The sequence below is a fragment of the Lissotriton helveticus genome, chromosome 9 (assembly GCF_964261635.1).
Source record: "Lissotriton helveticus chromosome 9, aLisHel1.1, whole genome shotgun sequence".
In the NCBI taxonomy this organism is placed as follows: domain Eukaryota; kingdom Metazoa; phylum Chordata; class Amphibia; order Caudata; family Salamandridae; genus Lissotriton; species Lissotriton helveticus.
Window position 1 is genome coordinate 954,760,141 of NC_136070.1, and position 22,141 is coordinate 954,782,281.

At 44.6% G+C, this 22,141-nt stretch overlaps 1 protein-coding gene across 1 annotated transcript in view; it reads left to right on the forward strand.

Moving 5' to 3' along the window:
* AMT (aminomethyltransferase) overlaps window positions 1-22,141 on the forward strand; it is a 197,694-nt gene that overhangs the window by 146,624 nt on the left and 28,929 nt on the right. The window lies entirely within an intron of this gene.

Genomic DNA, 22,141 nt, shown 5'->3' on the forward strand with positions numbered 1-22,141 from the left:
GCTCACAGGAAATACCTCAGGTTCACAGTAGAAGGTCAACACTACCAATTCAAGGTTCTCCCCTTCGGAGGAACCACGGCTCCAAGAGTGTTTACAAAATGCCTAGCGACAGTAGCTGCACATCTGAGAAGGCAACACATCCATGTGTTTCCGTATCTAGACGATTGGCTAATACAAGCGAAATCGTACCAACAGTGTGCAAGAGACACGTCTCAAACACTTCAGCTGCTGCACAGCCTAGGGTTTTCTATAAACTACCCAAAATCGCATCTGCAACCGTCCCACACACAACAATATCTGGGAGCCACTAGAGATACCTCAGTGCCAAAGGCTTACCCAAACTCAGCGAGGATAGCCAGCATGCAGCTGCTTATTCGCAAATTTCTGCCACAACACTCTCTGCCAGCTCGAGTCTTCATGCAGCTCATAGGCATGATGGCCTCCTGCATATTCATTGTCCCCCATGCCAGACTTGAAATGCGTCCATTGCAAGAATGCCTAGCACAACAGTGGAACCAAGCTCAAGGACAACTAAAAGACCTTGTGTTGGTAGACAGTCGCGCTCACAACTCTCTGCAGTGGTGGAACCCACAAAATCTTTCAAAGGGGCGACTGTTCCAAGAGCCAGTTCCACAACTAGTACTAACAGTGGACGCATCACTGACAGGTTGGGGAGCCCATCTCCTTCAATGCACAGTACAGGGGCTCTGGACAACCAAACAAAAGAAACTGCATATCAACCAACTAGAGTTGCTAATAATATTCCTAGCCCTGAAAGCATTCCAAAAATAATTGTACAGCAAGACTGTGTTGATCTGGACGGACAACATGACCGCAATGTACTATATCCAAAAACAGGGAGGAACACACTCCCCACAGCTGTCCCACCTGGCACAGAGCATATGGAAGTGGGCAATTCCAAAAGAAATCTTCCTCCTAGCAGAACACCTTCCAGGGAAAGACAATCAGGTAGCAGACCTGCTCAGCAGGCACAGCCAACCACTACACGAATGGGAGATTCACCCCCAAGTTCTCCAGCCATTCTTCAAACAGTGGGGTCACCCAGACATAGACCTGTTTGCCACAAAAGAAAACTTGAAATGCCAGTACTTTGCCGCCAGGTTCCCACATCCGTTGTCATAGGGCAATGCGATATGGATGAACTGGTCAGGCAGATTTGCGTACGCTTTTCCCCCAGCACCACTGATTCCGCTGGTGGCACGCAAAATGCGGCAACAGTCACTCACACTAATCCTAGTTGCTCCCACATGGGCGAGACAGCCGTGGTACACAACGTTCCTGGAGCTTTCAGTAGTTCCTCATCAAAGGATGTGCCTCGCACCCCATCTTCTAACTCAGAACCATGGAGAAATCAGACACCCAGATCGCAATCTGATGAAACTAGCGATCTGGCTCCTGAAATCTTAGAAATTGGTTACCTTAACTTGCCACTAGACTGCATGAACATCATTAAGATGCTTCCATTCAAAACATTATATGTTACCTGCTACACCTTCAAAGATGCAACCTAGCATACTCTTCAATAAGACTACACCTCGCTGCTATAGCAGCATACCTTCAAAACAGGCAACACCTTTCACTGTTTAGAGTACCAGCAATCAAAGCTTTTATGGAGGGTCTTAAAAGGGTGATCCCTCCAAGACACACTCCTTCCGCAGTCTGGAATCTAAATATAGTACTCACCAGACTTATGGGACCTCCTTTCGAACCTCTACACTCATGCCAACTGCAATTCTTAACGTGGAAGGTGGCATTCTTGATTGCCATTACCTCACTCAGGCGAGTTACAAGCACTGACAATTCAAGAACCTTTCGTGCAAGTACATGCTGACAGGGTGGTTCTTCGAACAAACCCTAAGTTTATGCCAAAAGTCGTATCCAATTTCCATATTAATCAATCAATAGAACTGCCAGTGTTCTTTCAAAATCCACAGTCAGTAGCTGAAAGAGCCCTACACACACTAGATGTAAAAAGGGCTCTGCTTTATTATGTGGACAGAACTAAGTCATTTAGAAAGACAAAGCAATTATTCGTTGCTTTTTCACCACAACATAAAGGAAATCCAATATCAAAGTCAGGAATAGCCAGACGGATAGTTAAATGCATTCAAATATGCTACCAAAAGGCAAAACGCACTTTAACAGTCCCCCCCAAAGAGCACACTCTACAAGAAAGGTGGGGGCGTCCATGGCTTTCCTAGGGAATATTCCTCTTGAAGACATTTGTAAGGCAGCCACATGGACTACCATACACACTTTCACATAACACTACTGTGTAGACGTGCAAGAAAAACAGCAAGCTGATGTAGGCCAGGCTGTCCTCAAAACTCTTTTTCAAACTGCTGCAGCTGGCACAGGTAACCACCGCTAGAGGAGATACTGCTATACAGTCTATGCACAGATATGAATTCAGCAGTCCACATGCCTCGAACGGAATATGCTTCTTACCAGTATGCATCTGTTCTTGGCATGTAGGGCTGCTGACATTCATATCGCCCGCCCTCCTCCCCGGTGCCTGTCGCAGCTGCAGCATTTTCTTTTGCATGGCCATCACTTACTTTCCTATGTCCATCTCTGCCACAATGGTGAAAAACAATCTGAGGATGGGTAAGATGCCCATGCGCACTCTAGTCCAGGGGAGGAGTCACCTATCTCGTGATACTTCGAAGACTCTTCCAGGACAACAAAGTGCAATCATCCGGACCCAACACTAGGCGGCGATCTATGCACAGATATGGATGTCAGCAGCCCTACATGCCAAGAACAGATGCATACTGGTAAGTAGCATATTCCTTATATGCAGGGAAGCATATGGCACGGTTCTTCTTGCGTACAGTTGCTTGAAACATATATACCTATTTTACATAATGTCAAAAGGTGGAGTCCAACTCCCATAGAAATGACCATAGCTTGAGTTAAAACAATGCATCACAGCCGTTAGTTAGAGGTTTTGCCCTCTTAAAACGTTTTTATTAATTGCCCGTTGACAACCAAATTGTCATCATGGCCCTTGCTTGAATCAACAGTTACAACAGTTGTTCAGTGCAACTACCCAGAGAGTAGCCACATCTTCAGCAGGTGATATTACGCTAGATGGCTGCCTGTTGCATGGATCTGTAGAGGTAGAGTGTTCCAGGAACACAATTGATTGAGGAATGGCCAAAAGCATGTCCGTAGAAGAGGAATGATCATCGACTGAACTTAGAAGGGAGATTGGTCTCTGTTGAAGATGGGATCAGGAGGATGAAAGGCCCTGCGAACTATGCATAGCACATTCATTGCAGAGAGCTTGAAATGAGGTGCAATGCAATATAACAGGCATGGAGCATGTCATCTCTGCTGAGAGCAATAAAAAAGGTGAACATTTGCTTATACACATTGAAACCTAAAGAAGCAGATTAAATGGGTTCCAAGGTAGATGCTTTTCTTATAGACTGGTCTGGATAGAATTGGTATGTAAGTGATCTTGGCTTTTGTTTTTTAGTGAAAAGTGGTATTTTGTAAATGTGGGATACGGTTAAAGAACGCAACATTTATTAAAGCAATCAACAACTTATTTCTACCAACGATGAAACAATGAAGTCCTGATTCTTAATTTTTCTATTCTTCCTCAATCACAGCAACTTTGCGAACCCTGCTGCTCACAGACATAACATGTCAGGCTGGAAAACTGCCCTGTAGGACATTTGTACTTTAAAGAGTTATGAAAACGAAGCTCATGCGTTTTCCCTGTTCGTGGTCCTGAGCCACAGACGAGTGTTACTTTGCCAATCCCCACCCAAGTTGCTGTTTTATCATTGATCTCTCTAGGAGGAAAGTATCACTTTCTTTTTTACTGTGTCACTGTGTCCTGGGGCTTCTTTTTCAACTTTAACGTGGGTAACATTTTATTTTTTTGTTTCCTTTGTATGCGATGGGCCCCATCTGTCATGGGTTCTGATAGAGTGCGCACTACAGGATTAAAGGTCAGTAACAAGTGTAGAAGAACATGTTCTCTGGCTAGGGCTTCTCATCTCCCTCTGAAGCATCTACTCCTCAACGTTTGGTAAATTTCTATTGGAAAACCCCACTCCTCAGCTTCTCAATGTTTGGTAAATTTCTGTCAGAAACCTCCACTCCTCAGCTTCTCAATGTTTGCTACATTTCTATCTGAAACCTCCACTCCTCAGCTTCTCAACGTTTGCTACATTTCTATCTGAAACCTCCACTCCTCAGCTTCTCAACGTGTGCTACATTTCTATCGGAAACCTCCACTCCTCAGCTTCTCAACGTGTGCTACATTTCTATCGGAAACCTCCACTCCTCAGCTCCTCAACTTGAGCTACATTTCTGTCGGAAACCTCCACTCCTCAACTTCTCAACTTTTGCTACATTTCTATCTGAAACCTCCGCTCCTCAACTTTTGCTACATTTCTATCGGAAACCTCCACACCTCAGCTTCTCAATGTTTGCTACATTTCTATCAGAAACCTCCGCTCCTCAACTTTTGCTTCATTTCTATCGGAAACCTCCACTCCTCAGCTTCTCAACGTTTGCTACATTTCTATCTGAAACCTCCACTCCTCAGCTTCTCAACGTGTGCTACATTTCTATCGGAAACCTCCACTCCTCAGCTTCTCAACGTGTGCTACATTTCTATCGGAAACCTCCACTCCTCAGCTTCTCAACTTGTGCTACATTTCTGTCGGAAACCTCCACTCCTCAACTTCTCAACGTTTGCTGCATTTCTATGTGAAACCTCCGCTCCTCAACTTTTGCTTCATTTCTATCGGAAACCTCCACACCTCAGCTTCTCAATGTTTTGCTACATTTCTATCAGAAACCTCCACTCCTCAACTTCTCAACATTTAGTACATTTCTATCCGAAACCTCCACTCCTCAGCTTGCTGCTAAATGCCCATTATGATGTGGTCTTCTCTTGAGATTTCGCCACATTCGTCTCAACAATATGCAGACAAGTAGAGATCTAATAGTTCTCCACTGCAAGAACACATATATTGTAAAGAGGGAGACTGCCTGAAAGTTACCTCCTCATTTCGAGACAAACCAACAGTTGTACTCGTTTGTGAGTACCTCCTGGTGGTAGAGCAGTCAGCTGGACGGTTGGCAAGCCTCTACTATCAAACATGACAAGCCTCGTCTTCTAGCCTGACAAGGTAATTCCATAATTGCACACTTTTAAGGTGAGGAGATTATGGAGTCAATTTGGTCCATGCTGCATCTCTGTGGAGGCACCAACTAAGTTTTTTTCAGGTGTTAGTGCAACCCCTCCCGCAGTTCTGGTACCCGTAGGGTAGTATTTGTTTCTTCAAATCTGAAAATACACAGATCTCTCCAGTTTCAAGGTTCGCTTAAACAAAGAAAGGAGAGGTTCTTCAAGCTGATATAAACGTCTGCTAGCAGACCTACCGTGGACAAATCACTTTCATCCAAAGCACAAAATTATTACCCGACAGCCCTTTGGCACGGAGCCCCTGTCATCCTTACTAAAGTCAAGTCTTTTACTCAAACAAAAATCACTCCACTTGAATGAATGAATGAATGAATGATTTTTATTGTTTGGTTACTCAAAACCATTACATTAAAACCAAAGTACATAAATTACAAAAGTTAAAAGGAAACCTTTGAGGCAAGTCTGTGTGACTAAAATCTGAATGCTTGTAGGCTGAAAGGAATAATGTCCATAGTCTTGTGGGCCAGCGTACCTCGGCTGAGTCTCTGGTCGTTTTAGCTCGAGATGGCCATCAACTTAGTGCGAGTCTGTTGAATGAATTTACCAAATGTGGCCATCTGTTTTACTAAGTTCAATGTGTATAATTGATAGACCGCCTCCTTTGCGGTACGCGTCCCCAGTTATAAGATGATAGTCCTGAGATAAAGGCTGCGAGCTGTGCGCAGGGCCAGGCAGCAAAATAGGAGGTGGGCCAGAGACTCCCGTTTGTATTTACAGAGCCTGCATTCCTTAGTCGCTGAGCCTGCCCATTCCGTGGTGTATAATTCTTTAAGGGGCAGCGGATGTAGTCTGTAGGCTAAGATCTTATGTACGACTCCACTTCCTTTCAGAAGTCTGTTGTCCTCCTGATGGGATATATACTTCCCCAGTAAATGGTTGAGCACCCATTAATTCCCATCAGTAGAAACTCTTTAACCAACAACCCAGGTCACAGGACATCATCAAAAAAGTTTTTTCTTTATTCATGGCACCTGTATTTTCATTTTCACTGCGGGGCCTTCAAAGAGGCCAACAATAATCAGTCAGACATCCAGAAATGGCTACTTGTGGGATCCTTAGAAGTCATTCCAGAAGACCAAAAAGAAAAAGGTTCTCACTCATTATTTGTTTGCTCCGGTGAAAACATTTGCAACATTTTAGATCTTTAGTATCTAAATCAGTGTCTAACCCGTGCCAGTTGGTGAAGCTCAAAATTGCTGAAGTGTAACCCTACCCCCCAAAATTAGGGCACGTGAGTGTGCGTAGCGAGTGAGCGTGACACCACAAAAGAAAGAATGAGAGGTTACCCACCCACGTTTAAAAAAAAAAAATAGGGACAGATTGTACATTTTCCAGTATAGTACTCAGAGAGCACTCAAGAAGGACTTCCGTGGCCCATGCTAAATAATACAGTTCGTACTCCAAATTAACTTTGGTGTATGGATGGCATTTTAAGAAGATCATATATGTGCATTCTTTTATGCTTGTATACATACATGTGCACATAGCTAAAACCTTACATACATAATTGTATGCATGCTTGCACACACATACATAAGCACATTGTTGATGCATAAACTGATACATAAAACTTTAAAAAATATATATCTTTATTGAGCAGAAAAAAGCCTAAATACATTGAGCAGTTACTTAGAATGGGACAAAAAGAGATTGAAGAGAACCTATTCCAATTAATTTCAATCCAGTCCAAGTCAGTTAGCTATGATATATATATAAGAATTCTCATTATCGGTTTAGGACAGCACAAAGGGCAGTCAATATTTAAAGTGCAATATTATCGGCATGACCTAGTTTATAACATCTGTTCGCTTCCAGAACAAACGCTAATACAGTCTCTTTGGAGAAACACGTGCAATTGGTAATACAAAATGTAAACATACTACTCAGAAATATCTATCACTAACCATGTTAGTGCAAAGTGCGATATTAACATTAAAATCAGGTTTAAAACCTCTGTTCTGTGCATGAACATACACTATTAAATCTTCAGAAAAACATGTGAAATTACCAATTAAAGTGTAAATGAGCTACTCCAAAATACCAATTACTAGACTTGTTAACCTTACATTGATTTTCCTTCCCTTTCGCCCTTCCTTCCTTTCCCCTTCTTTGTCCTTCTCTTCACTCCTCATCCCCTTCTGGTCATACTACTCAACATATTTTGAATTAGAAAGTATTTTCTTCATAAAATACATTAATTCTTCACGATAAGTACCTCATGAAAAAAGTGCATTAGTATACAAAAACAGTGCAATGAAGTGCAGAGCAGTGACGTTGGAAGTGGTGGTGCGGTGGGTGCTGGCCGCCCCGGGTGTCATCACACATATTTTTGCCATTTTGTCAAGCCGAGGGTGACAAGTGTCATCAATGAGGGGGGGTGACAAAATTCCAAAAATATGTGTTTTAAACACATATTTTTGCCATTTTGTCAAGCCGAGGGTGACAAGTGTCATCAATGAGGGGGGGTGACAAAATTCCAAAAATATGTGTTTTAAACACATATTTTTGCCATTTGGTCAAGCCGAGGTGACAACATTTTTTTCCTGCACCGGGTGGTACCACCTGACAGTGCTACTCCACTGGTGCAGTGCTAAGAAACAACCAGATTCGGACCTCTTAATTATTGCACTATTCACTGATTCAATAGCCTCTTGTCAGATTTGACATTTTAATGAGGGGAACCATGTAGCGCTTCAACCCAAATCGCGATCTTGTATGAGATATTGCCACATATTATTAAAACCTTTTAAGCCCCGCCATGCACTTTGCATGTGCTTCCTCAAGTTTCATGGGGTGACACATTTTCACCTTCCAGCCCTGATTGTCACCACCTTAGCAGTCCTCCGGTACTGGAGGATAAAACTGTACATAAATCTGTACATACAATCTTCTTAAATCATTTATTTATACATTTTGCACAATGCTTTATTTCTGAATTCTCGTGGTGCTTGTTTAGCCACCTTCCTCAGTACGTAGTGCTAGGTTGAGGTGTTGGAGCATGTTGTATGTGTCTCTAGGTACTCTAAAAAAGGCATGAGCAAAGAAGTGTAACTAGGAATATTTTATGAGAGGCGCCACCTTAGTAATACGAAACATCCTACGTATATGATTATAATACCTTCATCAGCTTCATCCCAATTATATTCAGGGAGAAAAACGCAAATACTCCAGAGGCCGGGCTTACATCCCCCCACCCTCCCAAAAAAGTGGGGCACCACGGGCAATGGCCAATGGGTCATGGGAGCCACTGGTCGAAAAAGTTTGGGAACCACTGTTGAATTTGTTCTACAGATCTAAAATGTTCCTGTTGTGAGCAGCTCATCCAGGCCTGTATTCATTGCTATCCTGTTAATTGTGGTTGTAAATTTGTATCAGAAATGGCAAGACACTTTGTAAATAATAAAACCAGGAGTGGACAAACTGCTCGCACCGGGCATGGGACTAAGCAGGATCAGTGAGTGATGCAGTAGATGCTTTTCATCGTATGTGCACTCCAAGGCCACTGACTTTGATATCGGGGCTTCAGTGTAAATGGTTCTGATCCTGAATGCCGGGTAGTTTTGTTTTCTGTGCACTGTCAAGCAGTGCTTAATTTGTGAAATAATAAGTGCCAGGGTCATGTCCAGGAGGCCAATGCAGCTTGCAGCACCAATTTCCCGTCATCGCTGCCTATAACGTATCAAAACATCTACTAACCATCTCTCTCACGTGCAAGTGGGACAGGTTGGATTATTCTAGGTCTCCAAAGCTAAAGAAATGGCTGGGAGGCAGGTATTAGTATTTTTTTAATGTATATTGTATTCATAATCAAGCGTTGTTCTGCTCATCTCTAAATTAGATGAGCAGCGCCACCATATGGCAGAGTTTTATAAGTGTGTTGATGACAATTAAGCACCGGTGCCGAGCACTGGAAACCAATTAAGTGCTGGTGCTGAGCACCGGAAACCACAGACTCAAATTAAGCGCTAGATTCAGCCAGAATTTATCAGGATGGTCTGAAGTATCTTTTTGCTTTGCTTAGCTTAAAAAAAAAGATAAAATACTACTAGCGTGCCAGAAGTTGACCGAATTATTGTCTGAAATTTGGTTTCCTAGTCCTTACTCCACCTCTTGGGTTTTAATGGGTTCATTCAAGCTGTAAAATAGTTAGCGAATTAAGCACCACCTGCTGGGGTTTGTATCTGATCGGCAGATGGCAGGGCTGATTCGTGGCCTAACATGGCAAAACGTTTGAAAGATGAGTAGAGATAGAATTAATATCATTCTATATAAAGTCCATTTTAGAAAGTGCTGTAATGCACTCCAGAATTCCCATTCAAAATATGCACATTTTAAACTCAATGATGTCCAGTCTTCTTTGTTTGCCATCAACATGTAGACAAAGTGGTCTTCAACTGTGCATACCCATGCTTCTGTACCCCAGCAGAAGAAATCGCTGCCATAAAATCAAATTAATCAAGATTGAGGTCTCTGCAGGGGCACAGGACAGAGGTGTGTTTACTGGCAGGAACATGGGGCTGTTCATCCCAGTGTTAGGAGCTGCTTTGCTGGGAAACTTTGGATAAACATTGGGTTGATGCTTTGTGAGGATGAATCCAAATCAAGGGGGCAGTTCATACTTGAAACGCAAGCCTACATACCTACCTAATTCATGCATATACACAATATAAATACACAATTAGGACCAGGAACTACTACACCACGAACATCGGCAGAGGAATAAGAAAGAGCAGAAAAAGCATAACAGGGCAGTGAGAGGTAACAAAATTGAGATTTTTTGATGATGTAGAAATAGATTACCATTTCAAAATCTACTATTAATAGCAGTTAAGATTTGTTTTAGAATCCATCTTTCTTTAGTTACAGGAATGCAGAAAATATGTGCAGGCAGAGGAAGGACTGAGGTGTGAAGCACAGAGAATGAGCATGATGGATCAGAAAGTGCTGAACAAAGCGAGACTGGAAAGTAAGGGGGCGACAGTAAAGTTAGGGCGAGACAAGGAAGGGAGAGCTCTAAAAGGGTAGTGTTTGGGGTGTCGGGTGAAATGGAGGAAGTGGGGGGGCTGGAGAGAGCTAAGAAGTGAGTGAGATGAAATGGTACTTGGATGCAAGGGGAGAAAAAAGAGACCAGGTTTACACAAATTAATTCTTAGCAAATTCAACTGATGCCTCATTAAAGTGTGAGCCCCTACTTCCTACATATCACTCCTGCTAGCCCTGCAGCTAACAGGGCAGCTCAGCATTATCAAGCCCTTCCTGGGCAGCAGCATCATGTTACTTACATGGCTGTCGTACATGATGTCATAGCTTGACTCCACCCTTTTCTGTTTGTTACAAAGTGGAGTGGGGTCATTGATCCCACCTTATGACGAGTGGTGAAGTGTTGAGTTACAGCAGGTGAGTGATGTAGAGCCTCATGGGAGGCTGCAGCCAACACTTCCGAGGGGAGATTAGATTAGCACTAGTTAAGTTTACCTGCATTCATCCTATGGAACTAGTGAGTTTTAGAACGGTATGGCCAATGTAGTGACGTCATTCCTAATCTAATGCGCACTTGTGGATTGGCCTGCGAAAGTTGTTTCTGTTTGCCTGCCCCTTCTTCGCAGCAAGGGTCAGGCAGATATGCAATGATCGTATCACATCCTAGCATTTTGTCTCAAATATGTTTATATATGCCCCAGGCTGAAATTAGGAGGAGGGTCAGATCCCCAACAACCTAATGCACAAGCTACCACTGATTACTGGGGAAGATACGGTATAATTTGCAAATTATGACTGTGCAGGTTGCTCATTAAAAAGACAGTGAAAGCCTCCCTTCTCCCTTACCTAGATAAAAAAACTAAATTTGTGCAAATCTAAGATTTTCTCCATGCTCTCACTGATAAGAACTGTACCCCTCTGAAGACCCGTTTGACATCCTGAGCACCTCTCCCAAATCACAGTGGCTGCACTGGATATGCGGCCACATGAACCAAACACACTTGTCACCCTGAAATCAAACCGCTCGTCCCGCACTTATAATATTGACATCCCACTCACCCTACACTCGCACACCTCTTACCTTGTACAGGGTAACATCTTTCACCCTGTACACTCACACAATTCTCGTTTTGTACTGAACCCACATCCCTCACCATGCATCGAGGCACTTTCACCCTGGACTCAGACACGTATCAACCTTCATTCATGCACTACTCACCCTGCACAGAGGGCTCTTGCACCATTATCCATGCACTCATACACTGTGTAAAACGTTATGACGGATGAAACACTTTTAAAAGCTATATCACTCCACACTGGATCATGAACAAAGATGTTCATGTATTTTAACTGTGCCTGACCACTGTATTATTGAATGTATATATGTCTATATGCTAAACTGAAGTATGAAACATTAACGACTGATGAAACTCTACTGTAAAGCGCTCTGACACCCTACACTGGGTCATGTTCGCGCTATAGAAAACACTAAATAAATAAATAAAAATGAAAACCAAATCCCTCAAAGCCAATGCAATGAACGACAGTGCATAAAATCAAGTAGATCCTGAAATCCAGAGGAAAAAGTCTTGCCGTCAGTCTCACAGAATTGTGTGTCACATCCACAGCATAGTCCCCATGAATGCAGTTATCTCCTGTAGCTCACAATTTTCACCAGGACTACAATCTTAAGGCAAATTAGAAACAATATGTTCTACCCTATCCTATCCCTTGAAATTATTTGGGACAGTATCACATCATTTGGCTGTCATCTTATTGAGTATTCTGAGCTTTCTGGCTCCCCAGCTGTTTAAGCACCTAAAAGATCGCCACGTTTGAATTAAATGCTCACCTAATCTATCGATGATAACTCTTTTTACATCTTGAAAGGCCTGATTGTATGATTTCCTGGACTACTTGAGTTCTGATTTGTAGACATCACATAGCTTCTTCCGCCAATGTAGTTCTAGTTTCCATACCTGAGTGTGTATTGTTTTACGTTCCCCTGTGAATAATTGTTGGGATTTGTTACATATGTATGTAATATGTGTATACTGCACCTAACCTAAAAGCAGCGGTGCCATGTAGAGTGACAAAGGCAAGGATGTAGTCGTGAAGTAATTGTAGAGATGGCTAGTTTTTGGTTTATTACTACATAAGGTAGGAATCTTTAAATGGGTGCATCTTCAACTCTTTCCTGAATTGTAGCATGATTGAGATGTTCATGATGGCTTTGGGGTTGTTCTCCATTCTTCTCAGGGTTTCAAAGATATAACACGTGCAAATTCATCCATGGAAGTTGCAAGGGTATGGTTGAACCAGTTCACAATGCCCCCACCTCTGCCATCTAGTGGCCATTTAGGACACTCCCTGCGAAGGACCTGAGCAAGGTTATTGTTTGTTTTGTGGCTACGATAGGTCTCCAATGATGGCTTGACATGTTTTTTTTGCCAAATTACCCCTTTTGAATTTAAAAGTGAGCATATGTTGGTCTAACTATTCTAGACGAGATGTCTAAGCCCAAGAGAGCACCCAGTCTTGGAAAAATGCCCTTCCTCATGAGTGGCAGAATATGGATTAAGATCTCTAGCTGGTTCCCTTTTAGAGGCTCCACACCTCTAAAACTGACAAAATGGCCACATAATGTGGTTGTGGGTCATGCACCGAGATTTTATACTAACTGAAACCGCAAGACTATTTATGGGTTATGTTAAAATGTAATTTTCAGGAAAGCCTGCATTCATGCTGAATGTTGTGATAGTTAATGCCGGCTGCAGTTAGGGCAAACTTAGTGTCTTTTCTGAAGTTTGTATCTTATGGAGACTTCAAGCCGTAGATTCCTTACCTTAGAATATTCCCCAAGCGTCAGACTGAATCAGGAAAATCTTGAGCAGTACCTCTGCATGATGGAAGTTGGCACGGGTCAGCTCCACGTTGGCGGTGTCCGCAACGGATGTGACGTGTGTGGTGTGTATATAGGCGCTACCCCAGTGTGCTGCCATCAGCCGCTTTATTCCTGCATCATCAGCGCAGATCTCGAACAGCTACCATACTCATTTTTGATAGCGCTTTCTGACTCTTTGTCGACTGTTTTTGACCTTTTGCTCCCTGTGTGCCTTAGGGAATGTTGCCTAAGAAGCCTGTGGGTTTTAAAACCTGCGGAGCTTGCCATTGCAAATGTTTGTGCCAGACCCCACTTTTTTTTATGGTGCCTGGAGCCAGACCATGACTCAAAGGCCTGCCCTGACTGCCGTGCAATGAATCCCAAAGTGATCCAGGAGCGAGGGTTGAAAGTTCCTGGTCGCTTGACACTTGACGACTCTGTGCCGCTCCATGTCCTGGTTGCATGGAATGTCCCAGGCACGCTCTCTGAGTCATTCTAGTCGATCATCGTCGAGATCCAAGTCGTCATCGGTAAGTTGCACACAAAGAAGAAAAACAAGCAAAAAGCAAGCAAATTCACCGTGCCGGTCTAAATCATCAAACTAGGCATAGGAACCATGCCACAAGTCTAGATCCCACTCCCACACTTTCTCCATGGAGCCTGAGCCAGACCCTGCTCCGCGCCTCCTTGAATTTCCCAGAGCTGGAGCAACCCCGATCAATTTATGAGGCTATGAACCTCATCTTTCGATGAGCCAAACCCTCTGAATCGTCTTTGGGCCCCTGGGCTCGGAAGGAGTCCCAATAAGGGCTTCCACAAGTGGGTTTACTAGTCAGGCTGTTTGGATCCGTTTCTGGACCCTGATCAACTCTAGTCACAAATCCATAACCTTCACAGGAGTTCAGCCCAGTGGCGACATTCCTGGCAGTACCAACGCCCTTCAGCGGTGCCGACCACATAGTTCTTCTGGACTCTGCTATGGAGCTGGAGTGGCATCAACACCGGCTCCGACCAGCCGAAGAACTTCCAGATGTGAGACAGTGCCTCCTTTTCCTACCATGTTCTGTGAGGAATCTTCTTGGGGTAGATCTGAGGATCCTTATGGTTATCCTGATTTCCTTGAGGAACCATTGTCCGAGGATAACTGGTATGAGGGACTCGTGGATGCCAGTGGTCCTGACACCTTGCCAGATAGACACTGGCCTGTCCTCTTCTCCTAGTGTGGCTATAGAGGAAGGGGCTTTCTTTGCCATGATGGTGTGGAAGGCGGCTGAAGTCCTCGACCTTGTGCTGCTTTTGGTGCAGGTAAAGACCAATGTCTTTATGGAGATACTTCAACCCAGTATATCCCACACGGAACCCCTCCTCCCCTTCAAGCAAACCCTCACTGATGTCCTACTCAGGGCTTGGGACAAGCACTGCGGAGGCACTCTTGTACACAGGACAATCTCTTGCCACCACCGCTGCCAAAAACCTGGTGATGCAGGCCTCTGCGTCCAAAATTCACCCTGGCACGTTCCCTGCTACACCACCGGATAGGGAATCCAAGAGGCTGGATGTTTTGGGTAAGATGGTTTTCTCTTCCACCAGCCTTTCACTGTGGTCACTGAACTGACCCCGCATGCCTTTTGGGCCTAGATACCCACACAGTATGAGACTTGGTTGGGCAAGTGCTGCCCATGGTCTGGGAAGAGGCCTGAGCTATCCAAGGCTGCCGCCGATAGTAGGGATGCAGCAAAGTTCACAAAACGCTAGGCCGAGCGATTGCTTAATCTGTGGCACTTCGTCATCATGTCTGGCTGAGGTCAACTGGGTTCTCGCGGGACGTCCAGGCATCCCTTATGGACATGCCCATTGATGGCAGTCGTCTGTTCGGGGACAAGACTGATTCAGTACTCGAGTGCTTCAAGGACAGTAGGGCGTCTGCCCAGTCATTGAGACTCTTTATGTTCCTACGCCTGCCACACTCTGCCTTTCACTCCTTCTGCGGCTATAGTAGGGGCTACCAGCTGCTTCAATTACCACCGACAGTCTCCTCAGTCCTTTCATGGCAAAGGACGCAGCTCCCACAAGCCTTGTGGGACCCAAAGTCAGAGATCAGCCTAGTCTGCCACCCCCCAGTAGTCACAGCCTCCAAACCCCTTTAATATGCCTTCCCAACATGATGAGATCGGGCACCACTTGCCCAAATGGCAATCAATAACTTTGAACAAGTGGGTTGAATATTGCAAGCACTAAATTGTTCAGCAGGGTTATGCCCTTCCATTCACTGAAACCCCACTGCCCATGCCACCATCCTAAGATTGGCTGACGAAGGGCCATCTCTCCCTGCTGCATGTGGAATTATAGGCTGTTTTGGTCAAAGGAGCTGTTAAGAGGGTGCTGACATCAGAAGTAAGTTGTTGTTGCTATTCCTGCTACTTTCTGGTGCCAAAAAAGGACAGACCTCCATCTTATACTAGAGTTACGCCCTCTCAATTACTTCCTGCAAAAGGAGGAATTCCTAATGCTCACTTTAGCACAGGTCGAGTCTGCATTGGATCCTGGAGACTGGATGCTGGGGCTGGACTTGCAGGGAGCGTTATTTCTATATACCCATCCTGAAGGCCCACTGCCATTACCTAAGGTTCAAAGTAGGCCTCAAGCACTTTCAGTTAGCTTTGCTCGCCTTTGGCCTTACCAGCTTCCCCCAGGTGTTCACGAAAGTGATGGTGTTGGTTGCAGCTCATCTGCGGAGGTCAAGGGTTCCAGTCTTCCCCCACCTCGACGACTAGCTGTTGAAGGCGGGCACTCCCCAAGCAGACATCACCCACCTCCAGACCACGGCAAACATTCTGCATTCACTGGGTTTCTCTATAAACGTAAAACCAAAGGGGATGATGGACGGATGGCTATATGCAAATCAGTCTTACCCTGTGCCTCATGGGAGCAGTCCAGGCCTAACTGCCAAGCCATGTCTTCCCTGAACCATAAACCAGCATCCTGGGACCGGTTTCGGACTCACAACCCTCCTCAGCTAGGCTATCTTGAATCCAGTGGCAAAGTGAGCAAGGGACCCCATGTCTGGACATACCCTGCCAGCTTAGGGCAAACAAAGCAAAACCATAGGGGATGATGGACGGAGTGTTGAATATTGCAAGCACTCACCCCCAGTCAACTGATCTGGGTTTAAGCCATCATCATTCTTTAGCTCACTCCGCCACCCCAGTTCAGACATGGCTATATGCAGATCAGTCTGACCCTGTGCCTCCTGGGAACAGTCCAGCCCAAACTGCCAAGCCATGTCTTCCCTGAACCGGAAACAAGCATCCTCGGACGGGTTTAGGGATCACAACCCTCATCAGCCAGGCTATCTTGAATCCAGTGGCAAAGTCAGCAAGGGACCACACGTCTGGGCATACCCTGCCAACTTAGGGCGAACAAAGCAAAACCAAAGGGGATGATGGGCGGAGTGTTGAACATTGCAAGCATTCACCCCCAGTCAACTGATCTGGGTTTAATCCATCATCATTCTTTGGCTCACTCCGCCACCCCAGTTCAGGCATGGCTATATGCAAATCAGTCTGACTCTGTGCCTCGTGAGAACTGTCCAGCCCGAACTGCCAAGCCATGTTTGCCCTGGACCGGAAACAAGCATCCTGGGACCGGTTTCGGGCTGACAACCTTCATCAGCCAGGCTATCTTGAATCCAGTGGCAAAGTGAGCAAGGGACACCACGTCTGGGCATACCCTGCCAACTTAGGGCGAACAAAGCAAAACCAAAGGGGATGACGGACGGATTGTTGAACATTGCAAGCACTCACCCCCAGTCAACTGATCTGGGTTTAATCCATCATCATTCTTTAGCTCACTCCGCCACCCCAATTCAGACATAGCTATATGCGAATCAGTCTGACCCTGTGCCTCATGGGAACAGTCCAGCCCAAACGATGGATTTAGGCCCAGATCTCTGTACTGGGGTGAATGTATGACATTGTTCTGCATTCTGTCCATCAAATGTTGTTTTTGAATTTGTCACACCGAGTGGGAAGGGTATGCCCAGATGTGGGTCCCGTGCTCTCCATGCCACTGGAATCAAGCTATCCTGGCTGAAGAGGGGTGAAACCCCGAAACCGGTCCTAGGATGCTTGTTTCCAGTCCAGGGAGGACCTGGCTTGGCAGTTCGGGCTGGACTGTTCCCATGAGGCACAGGGTCAAGACTGTTCTGCATATGGCTGGGTTCAAACTGGAATGGCATGGTGAGCAAAACAACGATGGATTTAGACCCAGATCTCTGTACTGGGTGAATGTATGACATTGTTCTGCATTCTGTCCATCAACTGTTGTTTTTGCATTTTTCACTATAAACGTGCCATAGTACCTCTCAGACGCTCCCTTTCATATGAGCCTTTCTGAGCACTGCAGTTCTGTGTGTATCCTCTGGAATGGCAAGTCCAGGATATTCAGTCTATGATTGCGTTGTTTCAGCATGTATCTTAGGTTTTGGTGAGACTGACTCTGAGACTGCTGGGTCACCTGCACTCCTGCTGGTAAAGCATGCCTGCTGGCATATGTGGGCTCTGCAGTGGGACCTGAAGTCCCAGTGGGTGCAGCAACAGGGGAATCACTCCGGTAAGGTCCAGATATCAAATGGTAGTGCAAAAGGTCTGCAGTGACGGCTGATGAACCATGATTGGGTCAGCGGTAGACTCCTCTCCCTTCTCCACCCTGATGTCACAGATGTGTCACTCCTGGGTTGTGTTAACCATTTGGGAGATGCGGAGATCAGAGGACTCTGGTCTCCAGCAGAGTCTCAGCTCCACATTAACTTATTTGAGTTGATAGGGATTCTCTTGGCTTTGAAAGCCTTCTTCCCATCCATCAAGGGTAGGCTGGTTCAGGTGTTCATGAACAACACTACTGCCATGTGTTACTGCTACAAACAGGGCAGTGTCCGTTCATGGATCCTGTGCCAGAAGGCCCTGTGCCTCTGGACAAGGCTGGACCATCAGGAAATTTTCTTTGTCATAGAACACCTGGTGAGCTCCCTGAATGTCAGGCCGGACTAACTCAGCGATTGATGCCTTGGGGATCACAAATGGTGTCCTCCATCCGGAGGTGATACAAGGTCCCTTCTGTGACTTGGGAGAACCTTGGCTAGATCTATTGGCCACCGCCGAGAACACTCAATGCCAGTAATTATGAACATTGGAGTTTCCAAAGCGCGCTCGCTGGAGACACATTTCATCTCAAATGGGCCTGAGGACTCTTTTTTTTCCCTTTCTGACAATACCACTTCTTCCCAGAGTTTTGAAAAAGATCCCGACAGACTGGGACTAAGTCATCCTAGTGGCTCCAAATTGTGCACGAAGAGTATAGTATCCTGAACTCCTGAGCATGAGTATCAGTCCTCCAATCAGGCTGTCCCTGCTGGATGGCCTCTTGTCACAGCAACAAGGCAGGGTCTTTACCCGAAGCTGCTCATGCTCCACCTTCATGCATAATTGAGCTGTGGCAGTTAAGAGTCCTCGATCTTCTTTCAAAGTATAGGAGGTCATCTTGTCAGCCAGGCATCCATTGAAAAAGACCATATACCTCTGCCACTGGGACAAGTTGGTGGCTTAGTGTGCTGCAAAACATATTGATCCACGATCTGCACCCTTGTCCAAAGTGTTGTTTTTGTTCTATACTTAGCCCAGCAAGGCCTTGCCCTGGGCACAGTTAAGGGGTATCTTTTTGCTGGAACAACACTCCCTGTTCAATTCACCTGTTGTAACTTGTTTTCTGAAAGGCTTCAACTCATGTTCCCTGCAAAGCCTTTTGTTATGCCCCAATATGATCTGGATTTGGTGCTGATCTATCTGATGTGTTTCCCTTTCAAACCAAAGCATATTTATCTTCTCCAACTACAGACTCTCAAGACTGTTCTTTTGGTGACCAACACATTGCCCAGGAGGGTCAGCGAGTTACAGATCAGGTCTGCCCAGCCTTTGCATTCCAGTTTCTTCTCAAATAAACTGGTTCTTGCATCCGTGCCTCTTTCTTACTGAAGGCAGTGACTCCATGTCCGCCAAAGTATCACATTGTCAACCTTCTTTGCTCCTCCACACCCCTCCAAAAAGGAAGAGAGACTGCACCATATAGACCCGAAAAGTGTTTAGTCTGTCTATCTTTATCGTACCAAAGAACATTGGGTAGACGATCAGCTCGTTGTAGTGTTCACTGGTGCAAAGAAAGGGTAAGCAGTGCAGAAATGGACTATCTCCAGATGAATTGTACTCTGCATTAAAATCTACAATGCACTCGCCAAGAAGCAACCACCTGAGGGCTTACTCGTTCATTCTACCCGAGCCAAAGCTGTGACCACTGTGTTACTTTATGGAAACCCTACCCTGGACGCCTGTCAGACTGCTACACGGGCATCCTTGCACACGTTTACCAAACACTACTGCATTGAGAGTGAGGTCCGTTGTGATGGGCACTTTGCCTGTTCGGTATTCCAGGACTTTTTGGTCTGACTCAGTTCGCAGACTCACCTCCAGGGAGGTATGGCTTTGGGATCTATTCTAAGATAAGATAATCGTTACGTAAAGAAATTGATCTTAGTGCACTGGGCTGTCGCCTATATGGACACTATGCACATCATTTCGGTCGCAGATGATGCCTACGACGCTAAGGCGGAGCCAATCGGCACCACCTTCCTGCACCCAAAGGTACTGCTCAAGACGTCTGACGCCTGGGAAATATATTGAGGTTTGAGATCTACAGCTAGATAGTCTTTACCAGATAAGGCATTACTGAAAGCACGTGACTTGTTCTTCTGAGCTGTGTACGAGTATTACAGTGGCTAGCATTAATGCAGTGTGTAAACACTTCTCTACATCCAAACTTGTTTTGCTGATCTTGCCAGGGAGTCCGTTTCTAATGAGTTTTTCTGAAGCTTGGTCCGTCTTATAACTTTGGTGTTCTCCTTGTAGTTTCTGTACAGATAGCTACCTCAATTGTAGGAAAACAAATTATCAGACACAGGAGTGATGGAAAGTTAATCACCTAAAGTAACTTACTTACCTTTAGTGCGGGAAACAGCATTAACAACGCTGTCATCACATCGCAGTGCAATTACAACGCGGTCATTACGACTGCATTGTTAGTACGCGATACATTTACATCGCAAGTCATTAGAATGACTTGCTGTAGGGGTAGCTAAGGTATTGGCTACTGTTGCGCAAACTGGAATAGGAATAGTAAATAATACTATTCCTAAGTCCAGCGCGCCCCCTACAACAAGTCGTTCTAATGACTTGCAATGTAAAGGTATTGCGTACTAACAACACGGCCGTTATAACAACTGCGTTGTAAAAGCGCACGATGTAATAGCATGCATTGGGACATGCTATATTCCTTTAGTACATTAAGCACTTTCCTTCATGAATGCTCCTCATATTTACTTGGCTTGGCTTTAGATATCCTAATGCTTTCTTCTGTCTGATTATGTTTTCAAAATAGGAAGAGAGGAGTTCCGAGGCAGTCGAGCATGGGCAATGCTTTGCAGTATGGCTGTGCTATGTTATTTCAGTATGGCCTACACCAAATAAACCACTGGGCATTCTAGGTATTAGGTGTTGGCCATATTTATGAGACTAAAGCCAGTTTCAACCACTAGTATCTGTGGAAGCAGACCTATGGATTAAATAAAGAAACTGTTTACATTTTGGTAAACTGATGGAGGATCCAACACAACAATGGATAACTCTGGGTAAAAGAGATTGTATCACCCTAAAACATGTCTTCCTCTTCGTCCAACCTACAGCACTTCTCTTGCTATTGTATCAATTACCTATGAAATGGTCAGTTTTCATCTATCCATTATTCGTTATATTAACAATAAACAGTTGAATATCGAGAGATATTGGTATAATGTTTTACCAATAGATATCTACCAGGTTTAAATGAAAGGATAGAAATACAGTTATACTTGCAATCCAGCAGTGATGGGGAAAAAAACAGACTGTCATAGGACTATTTAAAGTGAGGGGTCATGGGAAGAAGAAATGAACAATGCAATGCTACTGGAGTGTGATCACGGCTTAGCATTCCAGGAGCCAATAAATATTGTGATGTGCCCTTTGCAGCATCAAGGGTTGATGAAGAATGTTGATTAGCTTGATTTATTAGTATTGGTTGCGATATTTTTTGTTTACTGACCTTTTCTTTTATGTTCTTTTGATTTACATAGAATAACTGACATTTTGTGATTTTGTGAATTCCTGTAGGACATATATATCGGTAATTATCCCGTTACCGACCGGTATTTAGCAGTTTCTGATGTAGGAGGCAGGTTTGAAGGATTCGGTAATTTACTGATTCCTTAAGGAATCGGTAAAATACTGATTCCTTATTTTAAGGAATCGGTAAATTACCGTATCCCTAAAAGCTATGTAGGAGGCACTCTGAGTGCATTTTTGCATTCAGGATTCGTTATTTACCACCAACTAGAAGTTGGTGATAAATACCGAATACCTTTGAAGAAGCAATAATTTGCTTTTTTCAAGATGCCATGTGGCAGTATGTGTGCCACATGTGCACTCATGCACGATTCAGGGGTGCAACAGGGGGTCAATGTGACACCCTGCCACCCTTGAATATGCTCCCCCTTTTACCGATTCGGTATTTACCGAATCGGTAATAGTGAATGGCTTCCCATTCATTTCTATTGGCCTCCTGGCCCATAGGAATGAATGGGAATTACCGAATCGATAAATACCTAATCGGTAATAACAAATATTACCGAATAAGTATAATGTACCGAATTTTTACCTACATTCAATTTACCGATTCCTAAATACCGAATCGGTAAAATTCGGTATTCAGGAATCGGTAAAATTAGATTACCTACATATGGCCCCTAATCTTCAATCTACGCAGATGTAATGAAAATGTATGAGTATTTTAACAGATTGTGTGCATTTGTGTGTGCACTCCTACTATCCCTTAATGCCGTCAGCCAATAGGTTCAATTCCTAGATCAACTAGACTATGCACCA